Below are 14,079 nucleotides of genomic sequence, written 5' to 3'. Positions count from 1 at the left end.
AATTTTACTCTTCTAACTCCTAGTATGCAAAAGCAGTCTCTTGTCACCTCCAGAAGGGGTAATTAGTCTGCAAATATTCATTCCCTCTACTGCAAACTTTCTCGGTTTTTCTCTTACATTAAAAGTCACACATTAATTCAAATATCAAAAGGATTACTTGGAGTTTATTTCCAATATTACTTTGTATTAGAGAAATAAAAGAACACATCCCTTATGCACTAATCCACCAGGTATTGCAAAATAAATGTTTGAGAGGAAGATTATAAAATACAATGTACAGAAAAGTAGTACACCTGACATTTCTGGGCATTATCATAGAAGAAACAATGAGAATCGATAGCTGACACATACATCTTGCATTGTATCACAACTGGTGTCTCAGTACCATCACTATACTTTTCAGTAACAATTTATGAAATGAGTGTTCAGGAAGATATTTTCTCCCTTAACTTTTGAGAGAATTTCTCTCAGGTCAGAATAAAATTATGTAGTACTTGGGTATAAAGATGCATCCCAGCAGACCTGCACTTGAGGACAAAATGGAGAAGACCTCCACCACCACCATGACCTTGCCTTTGGTGCTGTGGTAGACAGGGAGAAAGGTGATCCACACACTGCAGAACAACAGCATGCTGAAGGTCAGCAATTTGGCTTCATTAAATTTGTCAGGGAGATTCCTGGCCAAGAAAGCCACAATAAAGCTTGTTAAGGCAAGGGACCATGGTATCCCAAGACACAGTAGAATGCAGTAACTGAGCCCTTGTTGCACACAATGATGATTTGGCCATACTCACAGTGTGCATCAATGTCAATAGAGGGTGGTGGAGAAACTAGCAGCCATATTGTACAGAGAATATTTTGGATAAGGGTACATATGGCAATGATGTAGTTGGGTGCCTTTGAAATCATGAAAAACCTCATCCTTCTTCCAGGGGATATGACTATGAAAGCAAAAGCGCAGTCACTGTTTTGGCCAGCACAGTGGAAATAGCCACAGTGAATACAACTCCAAATATGATTTGCTGTAGAATACAGGTAGCTGAGTTGGGATGGCCAATAAAGAGCAAGGGGCACAAGAAACAAAACATGAGTGAGATGAGCAAGATGTAACTAAGATTCTGGTTGTTTGCCTTCACAAGGGGAGTATCATGGTGCTTGACAAAGACCACAAGAACAAGCACTGTGAATGCAGAGAAGCACAAGCCTATTGAGGCAAGAGTTTTTCCCAAGGGGTCTTCATAGGTCAGAAAGACCACAGATTTGGGAAGGCACTGGTTCTGCTCTCTGTTGCCATACTGGTCCTCTGGACACCTCACACATTTTTCCACATCTGATGGAGAAAGGAAAGTATGATTAATGCAGCTTTAGCCATTTATTGACTGGATATTTCAATTGAATGTGCTGAAGAAGCATTGCACTATCTGCATTTGTTTCTGAGGATGGAGTCGAAGGACATTCCTGAATAACAATGCTTCCATTTCATACTACTCATACATTATCTTTATGGGGAATGAAACCCAACACATCGTGTATTGGCTAATTTATGATGCGTAGGTGATGTCATTTATTATGTTATCAGAAAGCACAGATATTTTCAGTACATGACTTAAACTGGTGCATTGACAGAGGGTAAAATCATTAACTATTATTTTGCACAGAGTGTATTTTTAAGTCTCAGATCCCATGGTTGTAGTGCCTCCTGATGTCTTTCTGTCGGTTTTATTTATATTCTTCCTATAATAGATGGGGAATTTGTCTTCTACTGGGACACTTCCAGTGATATGTTTTCTAGTTTGAATTTACTAGCCCAAATCCATTGACATAGAAGAAATACTAAACAAAATCTTTAGGGACACTTAGAATTCACACATGGCATGCCAACACAAAGTAGATTTATTTGACCCAAAGAAAAATGAGCAGAGAATAGAAGACAGAAACAGGAGATAGAGAATGAAGGAGAAGAGGAAAACAATAAGAAAAAGGGGGAAGAATTTTTTGGCCATGGACGACAAAGAACTGCTCTGGATAGAGAAAACATAGACATTGCCTGTTTGAAAATAGCAGTTCATACAGATGAAAGGGAAACCCCTGGTTAGGTTGAAGTGTTTAACTTGGATTGGACAGTTTAATTAGGACAGACACAATAGAGTTTTTGGAATCTGGACTTCAATACTTTGAATGCTGGACCTTGTTAGTCAGCCTCAGGAGGAGGAAGTACCCAAATAAGGGAATAGACATTGGTGACTAGCTTTAGGAATATAATAGTCTTAGTTAGCATTTCTATTGCTGTGAAGAGAACCATGACCCCAGTAGCTCTTACAAAAGAAAACATTTGATTGAGTGGCTTATAGTTCAAAGGCTCAGTCCATTATCATCATGGGGGGACATGGTGGTATGCATGCAGACATAGTTCTGGAGAAGAAGCTGAATATTTTACATTTTGATCCATAGGCAACAGGAAGAAAACTGACTCACTTGGTATGGCTTAAGCAAATAAGAGGCCTCCAAGTCTTCATCCACAGTGGCACAAATCCTCCAATTAAGCCCACACCTTCTCCAACAAGACCACACCCTCTAATATGGCCAATTTCATTCAAACTATCACTATAATCTCATGATTTTTAACAAGGCAAAAGGATTGGTGAAGAGAGGCAGGGCTTGCTACAGACATATTTCCATGCTTATTGTATCTAAAGTTCCCTCATACTTAGTAAATTGTATGTGTGTATATGTGTATGTATGTACATGCAAAAGTAACAACAGAGCTCTATTATGAGAGTGATTGGGTTTATATGGGGGAAGCAGGAGTGTGAGAGTGAAAGAAGAATGCTATATAAATATAATTTTTATGTTTATAAATGCAAAAATTATTAATCAAAAAATCTGTCCCCAGTTGTGTTCTTATCTGGAAGTAGGGATAGTTTGTCCATGAATCTTGTTCATAAGAAGCACTAACACCCTTCTGAAGGCAGAAACTTCTGTATATACTTACCAATAACAAACTTTTTTTCCTGATTCTATCACCTTTGGGAATAGACCACCACCTTTTTTCCTCTTTCACTAATTTCCATGTATGAGAGTCTTAGATTTTGAGGTGTACTAAAGTGCTAAGTAGATATTTAGATAATACCATGATCACAATAAAAGAAGAACACTCAAGCAAGAGCGATAGGACAGAGGTTTGCTTGGAGGAATAATACCCTGTCCATAAGTTGCAGTCTCCACCATGAAAGTTTAAGAGACTTGAGTAAAATTGCTCTGAATGATTGGACAATTGCATAGAGTCATGATGTGCTTCTAGGTTTCAAGTGCTTTTCTCTAGAACAATGCATTTATGGACACATGTAACTAATTATTTTTTAAGGCATAGAAAATTTTCTCAGTAGTGAAGAGAATATACTGATCTTACAGAAGACCTGAATTCAGTTCTAAAGAACGATGTCAGGTGTCTAAAATCTGAATGTACTCTAACTGCAGGGGCCTTGGATGCCTCTCACATGCACATGCGATTGTGTACACATAACCACCTATTTCACACACACACACACACACACACACACACACACACACACACATATATATATATATATATATATAATTAAGTAATAAAAATATTTTCTTTAATTTTTGATGTATTTATTGTTGTAAATACCTTTTATTCTTATATGTTTCATATGTAAAACAATTTCTTTAGAGTTGATTTAAGTAAATTGCAGTAAGTTGTATGCACAAGTGCATAGGAATCAGAACACAACCTCTAAGACTTGGCAACATCTTTCTATTACATGGGACCAAGGGATGAACTCATCATCAGCTTTAGTAGAAAGGGATTTAAATTCTGATCTGTTTTACTGGCCATAAATGTTCTTTAATAAATTTCATTATATGGGATAATATGCAACAGGATAGAAAACGGAAGTATCTGCCATTGTTATATAACCAACTCTAAATAATCATTTGACTAATATGGGCTGTGTAGGTGACAACACCATTTGGATAACTGTAGCTAGTTGCTATCATTCAAAACCATTGTGTCTTCTACTTTTTACTTTATTATCTATGCTGTATATAAAAATACTGATTATAGTACTCCATATTTTCTACTTTATGTGGGAACAATTCTCCATACTCCTCTAGATTTCAAATCAAAATGGTACTTTGAAAGGGGGATCTCTGGATATAGCTTGAAATCCGTTGTATCATACTGAACAGTTTCTTATAATTTCCCAAGAATTTGTTTTCACTCTTCATTAATCTTACAGAGACAGAGGGCTTATATTTGGTTTGTAGAACCCACATAGCAGAGTTCAAGGGATCAGAAGCCCTAGTCTGTTTTCCATTGATTCCCTTCATATACATGGTGCCTATCAACTTATAAACTTATGTAGTGACAAAACAAACATGTAAATATAAAAAATAAATATTAATAAAATTTCGGGATTGGAATCTAATCTACTTGTAGTTTCAAAGGACATTAGTCACTAGTAAAGACATTCTATTCAATTCCCACATTGTGGTTTGATTATCAAAATTTCTATGAGAAAAAGCAACCTACCATGGATTTTCAATGAGTCAAAGATGTATGTCATGGCATAACATGTTGCTTAAAGTTACATTGTTAATGATCATAGTATTATAAAAACTAACTTGTGAAAGTGATATGGTTTATTTTTACAGAATCTCTTAGAACCTTTGATGATCCCAGTGTGTTTGGGAGAGGATGATCTAGATGAAGAATTTATCTAACAGCAAACACTCACTTGTCTCATTAGAAACTTCGTTTTCTGGGCAGGGGATGCAATCAAAACAGCAGGATGCAATTCCCTCCTGCAAGAATTTTCTGAATCCAGGACCTCAATCAGCACTGCACACAGAGGGTGGCATCTGAGGAAAATTAGACATATGCTGATATCAGGAGTTTTACTTACTTCTTCCATAACAAAATTATATTAGTATGAAGAAATATCAATGAGCTTATTTTATATATACCAAATGAGTGACCACATTAAACAGTATATTTTATAATGCCAAACAAGGAAATGTGGTGGTATTATGTTCCCCAAATTATTGTGCACCCTAATAAACTTATCTGGGGTCAGAGGCAGAACAGCCACAATATTAAACATAGAGGATAGGCAATGGTAGCACACGCCTTTAATCGAAGCACTTGAGAGAAAGAGCTAGGCAGAAATCCATGTGTTCAAGGATATAGCCAAGCATGTTGACTCAAGACTTTTATCCCAGAAAATGAGCCTTTAATCTCAGGAAGTGGTGTTAGAAAGCAGAAAGATATATAAGGCATGAGGATCAGGATCAAGAAGTATTTGTTTGGTTAAGCATTTGGCTGCTTAAGCTTTTAGGTTTTGAACAGCACAGTTCATGTGAGAGCCATTCGGATAAGAGGACAAAGAAGCATCCAGTCTGAGGAAGCAAGATCAGCTGAGAAGTTGGCCAGGTGAGGTTAGCTGTGGCTTGTTCTGTCTCTCTGATCTTCAAGTGTTCACTCCAATAACTGGCCTTAAGCTTGATTTTATTAACAAAAACTTTTTTAACTTATTTTTTTATTTATTTTACAATACTATTCAGTTCTACATAATAGCCACAGATTCCCTTGTTCTCTCCCTTCCTGCCACCCTCCCCTTCCTCCCAGCACACCCCCCATTCCCACTGCCTCCAGATCAAGGTCTCCCCCGAGGACTGGGATCGACCTGATAGACTCAGTCCAGGCAGGTCCAGTCCCCTCCTCCCAGATTGAGCCAAGCGTCCCTGCATAAGTCCCAGGTTTCAAACAGCTAACTCATGCAACAAGCCCACAACCTGGTACCACTGCCTAGATGCCTCCCAAACAGATCAAGCCAATCGACTGTCTCACCTATTCAGAGGGCCTGATACCGTTGGGGGCCCCTCAGCCTTTGGTTCATAGTTCATGTGTTTCCATTCATTTGGTTATTTGTCCCTGTGCTTTATCCAACCTTGGTTTCAACAATTCTCACTCATATAGACACTCCTCTTTCTCACTAATTAGACTCCCAGAGCTCCACCAGGGGCCTAGCCATGTATATCTACATCCAGATTCCTCAGTCCTTGGATGGGGTTTATGGCACAACTATTAGGGTGTTTGGCCCTCCCATCACCAGAGTAGGTCAGTCCCGGCTGTCTCTCGACCATTGCCAGCAGTCTTTTGTGGGGGTATCTTTGTGGATTTCTGTGGGCCTCTTTAGCTCTTTGTTTCTTCCTTTTCTCATGTGGTCTTCATTTACCATCTTGTTCATTTTCTCAAAGAACCAACTCTTTGTTTCATTAATTTTTTGTATTATTCTCTTAGTTTCTCTTTTATTAATTTCACCTCTCACTTTGATAATTTCCTGGCGTCTATTCTTCCTGGGAGACTATGCTTCTTCTTGTTCTAGAGCTTTCAGGTGTGCTGTTAAGTCACTAGTGTGGGATTTCTCCAACTCTTTATGTGGGCATTTAGTGCCATGAATTTCCCTCTTAGCACTGCTTTCATAGTGTCCCATAAGTTTGGGTATGTGGTGTCTTCATTTTCATTGATCTCTAGGAAGACTTTAATTTCTTTCTTTATTTTATCCTTAACCCATTGGTGATTCAGGTGAGCATTATTCAGTTTCCATGAGATTGTAGGTTTTCGGTAGTTTTTGTTGTTGTTGAAATCTAACTTTAAACCATGGTGGTCTGATAGAACACAGGAGGTTATTCCAATTGTTTTGTATTGGTTGAGAATTGCTTTGTGGCCAAGTATGTGGTCAATTTTAGAGAAAGTTCCATGGGGTGCTGAGAAGGTATATTCGTTCTTGTTAGGATGGAATGTTCTGTAGATATCTATTAGGTCCAATTGGGTCATGACATCAGTTAAGTGCTTTATTTCTCTGCTAAGTTTCGATTTGGGAGATCTGTCCAGTGGTGAAAGTGGGGTGTTGAGATCTCCCACTATTAATGTGTGGGGTTTTATATGTGGTTTAAGCTTTAGTACTGTTTCTTTTACATATGTGGGAGCCCTTGTGTTTGGAACATAAATGTTCAGAATTGAAATTTCATCTTGGTGGATCATTCCTGTGATGAGGATGCAATGCCCTTCTTGATCTCTTTTGATTGATTTTAGTTTGAAGTCTAATTTGTTGGATATCAGGATGTCTACACCTGCTTGTTTCTTAAGAACATTTGATTGGAAAGTCTTTTCCCAGCCTTTTATTCTTAGGTACTCTCTGTCTTTGAATTTGAGATGTGTTTTTTGTGTGCAGCAGAAAGATGGGTCCTGCTTTCGAATCCATTCTGTAAGCCTATGTCTTTTTATAGGTGAATTAAGTCCGTTGGTATTAAGGGATATTAACGACCAGTGATTCTTCATCCCTGTTATTTTTGGTGGTAGTGTGTGTGTACTTCTCTTCTTTGGGGTTTACTGTTGTGGCTTTATCTATTGCCTGTGTTTTCGAGTGTGTATCTGACTTCCTTCGGTTGGAATTTTCCTTCAAGTGCTTTCTGTAGGTCTGGGTTTGTGGATAGGTATTGTATAAATCTGGCTTTGTCTTCGAATGTCTTGTTCCTTCCATCTATGATGATTGAAAGTTTTGCTGGGTATATTAGTCTGGGCTGGCATCCATGGTCTCTTAGTGTCTGCATTACATCTGTCCAGGTCCTTTGGCTTTCAATGTCTCCATTGAGAAATCGGGTGTTATTCTGATGGGTTTACCTTTATAGGTCACTTGGCCTTTTTCCTTGGCTGCTCTTAATATTCTTTCTTTATTCTGTACATTAGTTGTTTAATTATTATGTGTCGAGGGGACTTTTTGGGGGGTTCTAGTCTGTTTGGTGTTCTATAGGCTTCTTGTATCTTCATAGACATATCCTTCTTTAAGTTGGGAAAGTTTTCTTCTATAATTTTGTTGAATATATTTTCTGTGCCTTTGAGTTGGTATTCTTCACCTTCTTCTATCCCTATAATTCGTAGGTTTGGTCTTTTCATGGTGTCCCAAATTTCTTGGACATTTTGGTTCATGACTTTGTTGGCTTTAGTGTTTCCTTCGACTGATGAAACTATTTCTTCTACAGTATCTTCAATGCCAGAGATCCTCTCTTCCATCTCTTGCATTCTGTTGGTTATATTTGCATCTGAAGTTCTCAATGTTTTACTCAGGTTTTCTATTTCCAGCATTCCCTCTGTTTGTGTCTTCTTTATTTTTTCAATATCCCTTTTCATTTGTTTCATTGCTTTTTCATGATTTTCTTTCAGTACTTTATTGTTTTCTTCCTATACTTTATTGTTTTCTTCCAGGACTTTATTGTTTTCTTGCAGGACTTTATTGTTTTCTTCTAATTTGTTTGCCCTTTCCTCTAGTTGTTTACAGCATTCTTCCAATTTTCTTGTCTTTTCCTCTACATAATCCTCCAACTTCTTCATGATGTTACTCATAAGGCTACTTTCTTCTGCTTCTTCCAATTTTTGATGTTCAGATCTAGATGTTGGAGGTGGGCTAGGTTCTGGTGATGCTGTATTGCTCTTCATTTTGTTGTATGTACTTCTGCCTTGATGTCTGCCCATCTCCTTGTGGTTCCTTCTTGGTCTTATCAGTGTACTTGGTTCAGAAAGAGCTGACAGATTCAGGAAGTCTTTCTCTCTTGTCCAGATGGGAGTTCTCTTGTCTAAATGGGACCTCCGGGACAGGATGGAAGCTCTTATCTGAATTGAAAGTCTCTGGTCCAGAAGGGAGGTCTCTAAGTCTCAGGAGGTGGCTGGGGTCTTGGCCAGATGGGCATGGGAACAGGGCACGGAGATTGCAGGGGCTGCCCGGGGGGGGGGGGAGCTTGGAAAAGGGGATCCCTCCCGGTGGGGCTAGAAAGTGACCTGCCCTGTGGACAGAACCTGGGGCCAAGTTGGGCAGGTCTTCCGGGAGTGGCTGGTGCCCAGGGATGGGGTCCAGGTTGGGCCCAGATACTCACCTCTGGTCCAGAAGGGAAGTCGGGGGCAGGATGGGAGCTGAGGGCTGGTCTCTAAGTCTCAGGAAGTGGCTGGGGTCTTGGGCAGATGGGCGTGGGGGCAGGGCGTGGAGATTGCAGGAACTGCTGGGGGGCTTGGAAAAGGAGATCCCTCCCGGTGGGGCTAGGTGGGGATCTGCCTGGTGGCCAGAACCTGGGACCAAGATGGGCAGGTCTTCCCAGAGTGACTGGTGCCAAGGGATGGGGTCCACGTTCGCAACAAAAACTTTTAACATTCATGCTACAAGCAAATGTATGGAAACAATCTTATGTAAGTTTAGTAGCTTCCCATCTTAGAAATTTAGGAATAAAAATGGGTTGTTTGCTGTGGACAAACACCATAGAGCTTGCAACCTGATTTTTCTAGTTAATTTCATCACCTTGATAGAAAGTACATTAAAAAGTTAGAAGGAAGCTTAACTAAAATATTTCTCTCCATTGAACTAGCCAGCTATCATATTATTTATGCATTTTATTACTGCATAATTGATGTATGAGTCCCCAGTCCACTGTGGGGGTGCTGTTCCTAGGCAGGGCTATAAAAGAAATCAACCAGAGCAAAGCAGTAGACAGAGTTCCTTCAGGGTCTATACTTTAGTTGAAGGATCCAGATCATTGCTTTGTCTTTCCTTTACTGAAACCCAAGAGCCTAATCAACCCTTCCTCTTCAGTTTGCTTATGGTCAGTGTTTAATCACAGCAACAGTGCAACAAAGGAGGATAAATGGATATCAGAAACATGGGAAATATCTCTTCAAATCTCTGACAGCAAACATGAACTCCAATAAATAGTACTGCAAAGCATGACAAACAGAATGTAAAGAGAATAACAGCTGAGTAGGCAGAGCCTGGTGTATTTCTGGTGACAAAGTGTTGAACTAATGATTGTTGGTTTGACAAAACAATCTTTTTGTTCATGTATTATGATTAGAGAATGTGAAGATTGACATTGATTTTATATTATAATTATTTGCTAATTGTTGTCCATTTTTGTTATTGCAATATTTGGTACATTTTGATAACATTTGTTTTTCAATCTGGTGTTGTAATGCTTATTTTCTTTCTCTTCCTTGACCACTCATATTTATCTTACTTTTCAGTATGTAGTAGTTCTTCAAGTGTATTTTATAGAAATGTTAGAGTGGTTATGAATTCCTAAAATTCATGTATATCATGGAACATTGTTCTGTCTTTGTATTTGTTAGGGTTCTTAAAGAAGTTACAAAATGAATCTTTCTGTCTCTCTGACACCTTCACTCTGTTTCTCTGACTTTCTCTCTCACATATACATATATATGGATTCACACAATTTATTAGAATGTCTGCTAGGATGCAATCTAGCTAATCTAGTTATCACTAGGTATAAATGACAATCCAAAAATGAAGAAACTTCTCAATCTATGATATGGAATGTGTCAGCTGATCTTCAGAAAACACTTAAATACCATAGATGTAGGTTCTAATGCCAGTGAAGAAATGGACTTGCTATCAAGAGAAAGCAAAGGGGACAAGTTTCTTTTTCAAATGTCTTTATATAGGCTTCCAACACAGAGTGGGATTTTCAAAATCAAATGATGTAATTCAAAGCTGTGTCTTTCCAACTTAAGATCCAGATAAAAGATGAGTCTTTTCCCAGGTTAAAAGATGTCAACTACAGGAAAGACTTCTTCTTTTTTGGGGGGGTTTTGTTTTAGAGACATGGTTTCTCCTTGTAGCCCTGGCTGTCCTGGAGCTCCCTCTGTTAAAGAGGCTGGCCTAGAACACAAAGATTCCACTGCCTCTGCCTCTCCAGTGCTCAGATTAAAGGTATGTACCACTATCACAGAATATAAGGCCTATCTCCCTATCTCAAAGATCTGAGTAACAAATTGATCTTCCTACTTCCAACTAAGTGAAAATATCTCTCAAGTGTGCCCTCCATTTTCGGTTTTGATAAATTCCAGACTCACTTAAGTTTATACCCCTGAAGAGACTCACAGCATCCTTTGACTATAAATAAATTTGTTGGATACAGTAACATCTATAACTGCATGGATTGCATCACTGTTACTCTCCCCTTTTAAGAAAGTTCATGAAGGAATCTGATGTTAACTAGAAGGGGCCTTTCTATGAAATGAGTTTCCCTCTCTGCAACCGTTAATTTCCTTCTTTTATATGTATAAATCAAATTTTAATTAAGATATGTGACAGGAAGGTTCTTTTCTGATATTAAATGCCCTGCCTCAAGATGGCCACCTGTCTCACTATATTTTGGAAAGTTCCCATCGTATTTTACTGGATATACTGTTGATGTCATTGTGAGTCCTTCTTCTTCTCTTCTGCCCATTGTTTGTAAATTTGATTGTTTAATGCCATCCCCCTGGTCCTACATATATTTCATTTGTCCTAATTTTTATCTCTGTGACAGTTTCAATTTTATAATTATTCTGCCTGGTCTTCAAGGTTGACAACTTGTCTTCAACTTTAATTATTCCTCTAGAGAAAAGTTTTACTTAGATATTTTGGATTTATTTTATTTCCTTTGCATATTTTAGTTTGACTTTTTCATAATTTTGTACATTTAGGAATGCATCTGTCATCTGTTCTCTCAGTTCTTTAGTGCATGGAAGTTTTTTGATCACATTGCATTGTCCTGAAGGTGATTTGTGTCCTGTTTGGCATTCTGGAACACAGTTATTATCATTCTTTGAATTCTTTTTTTCAGTATGTCATTGAACATACTTATGTTTAAGGCTATGACTGCAACTGCGCCCTGACCCCTGTCTACCACCCCCCAGCTCAACTGCTCACCTTTCGTATTTGGTTTCCTGGAAATGCAGCAGCCTGGCCAGAGTGAACATCACCATGGTTCCATCAGTGCCTAGTCCCTGGCTGGGACGCTGGAAATGTAGGGAGTCAGTGCAGGAGGCACAGCAGGTTGCAAGGGCATTAAATGCTACCACAGCTCCAGGTCCCTGAACATACCAGATGGGCTGGCCCTGGAGCCCTGAGGCCCCAAGACTAGAATCTGGGGATAGCAAATCCCGAGTATAAGGAAGTTTTTTTTAATTTTTATATTTTATTTATTTTATTTTGTTTTATTTTATTTATATTGTTTTATTGTTTTTTCAAGACAGGGTTTCTCTGTGTAGCTTGCGCCTTCTTTGGAATTCTTTCTGTAGCCCAGCGTGGCTTCGAACTCACAGATATCTGCCTGGCTCTGTCTCCCAAGTGCTGTAATTGTTTTTTTATAAATATTTTCATTTTATAATTAATTAAATTTGACTTTCAGTCAGGGATACCCTGGACTTCCCTTCTCCCATCTCCCAATATACCCCCCAAATCAACCCCCCATTCCCACCTCCTCCAAGGCAAGGTCTGCCCTAGGGATTCATCCCAGCTGGGTAGATTCAATTTAGGCAGGTCCAGTCACCTCCTACCTACACCAAGTCTGAGCAAAGTGTCTCAAAATAGGCCCTAGATTCCAAAAAGCCAACTCATGCATCAAGGACAGGTCCCAGTCCCACTTCGGGGCAGGGGAGGGGTCCTAAACAGTTCAAGCTCATCAACTGTCTCACTTATTCAGAGAGCCTGGTCCAGTTCCATGGGGGCTCCTCAGCTATTGGTTCACAGTTCATGTGTTGCCCCTAGTTTGTCTATTTTTCCTTGTGCTTTTTCCAAACATGATCTCAATATCCCTTGCTCATATCATCCCTACTCTCTCTCGCAGGTTGAACTCCTGAAGCCCCACCTGGGGATTAGCTGTGGATCTCTACATCTGCTTCCACCAGTCACTGGATGAGAGTTCTATCATGACAGCCAGGGTGTGCAGCCATCCCATCATCAGAATCTCAGGCACTTTCTTTCCCATTGCCCGTAGTCTATAGTGGAGGTATCTTTGGGGATTTCTGGGGACCTCTCTAGCACACTGCTTCTTCCTATTCCCATGGGGTCTTCATTTATCATCATATCTCTTTCCTTGTTCTCCCACTCTGTTCCTGATCCAGCTGGGACCTCCCGTTCCCCTAATCTCACTTTCCCCCTCCCTTGCCCTCCATTACTTCCCCCCATGTCCAGTTTGTTCCTGTAGATCTCTTCCATTTCTCTGTCACTGGGTGATCCCTGTGTCTTTCTTAGGGTCCTCTTTACTAGGTAGCCTCCCTGGAGTTGTGAGTTGCAGTCTGGTTATTCTTTGCTTTACATCTTGTATCCACTTATGAGTGAGTACATACCATGTTTGTCTTTCTCAGTCTGGGTTACCTCACTCAGCATGATATTTTCTAGTTCCATCCATTTGCCGGCAAACCTCATGATGTCATTGTTTTTCTCTGCTGAGTATTATAACATTGTGTATATGTACCACATTTTATTTATCCATTCTTCAGTTGATGTGCATCTAGGTTGTTTCCAGGTTCTGGCTATTACAAATAATGCTGCTATGAACATAGTTGAGCATGTGTCCTTGTGGTATGTTTGAATATTCCTTGGGTATATGGCCAAGAGTGGTATAGCTAGGAGGTTGATATAGAGGGAGGTTGATTCCCAATTTTCTAAGAAAGCACCATATTGATTTCCAAAGTGTCTCTACAAGCTTGCATTCCCACCAACAGTGTAGATGTATTCCCCTTGCTCCACATCCTCTCCAAAAGAAGCTGTCTTCAGTATTTCTGATATAAGTCATTCTGACAGGTGTAAGATGGTATCTCAGAGTCATTTTGACTTGCATTTCCCTCATGATTAAAGGTGTTGAGCAATTCCTTAAATGTCTTTCAGCCATTTGAGATTCTTCTGTTGAGAATTCTCTGTTTAGATCTATAGCCCATTTTTTAATTGGACTCTTGGGTATTTTGATGTCTACATTTTTGACTTCTTTATATATTCTGGATATCAACTCTCTGTCAGAGAAGATCTTTTCCCATTTTGTACTCTGTCGTTTTGTCTTATTGACTGTGTCCTTTGCCCTACAAAAGCTTCTCAGTTTCAAGAGGTCCCATTTATTAATTGTTGCTCTCAGTGTCTGTGCTACTGGTGTTATATTTAGGAAGTGACCTCTGATGCAAATGAATTCAAGATTAATTCCTACTTTCTTTTCTATCAGGTTTAGAGTAGC

General features: G+C 39.3%; 1 pseudogene; it reads right to left on the bottom strand.

The window, feature by feature from the left end:
* Positions 1-410: 410 nt before the first annotated feature.
* LOC114688834 overlaps positions 411-14,079 on the bottom strand; it is a 55,831-nt pseudogene continuing 42,162 nt past the window's right edge.

The sequence above is a fragment of the Peromyscus leucopus genome, chromosome 1 (genome assembly GCF_004664715.2).
Source record: "Peromyscus leucopus breed LL Stock chromosome 1, UCI_PerLeu_2.1, whole genome shotgun sequence".
In the NCBI taxonomy this organism is placed as follows: Eukaryota; Metazoa; Chordata; class Mammalia; order Rodentia; family Cricetidae; genus Peromyscus; species Peromyscus leucopus.
The sequence above is the reverse complement of the archived record's forward strand: the minus strand, read 5'-3'. Positions and strand labels throughout refer to the sequence as shown.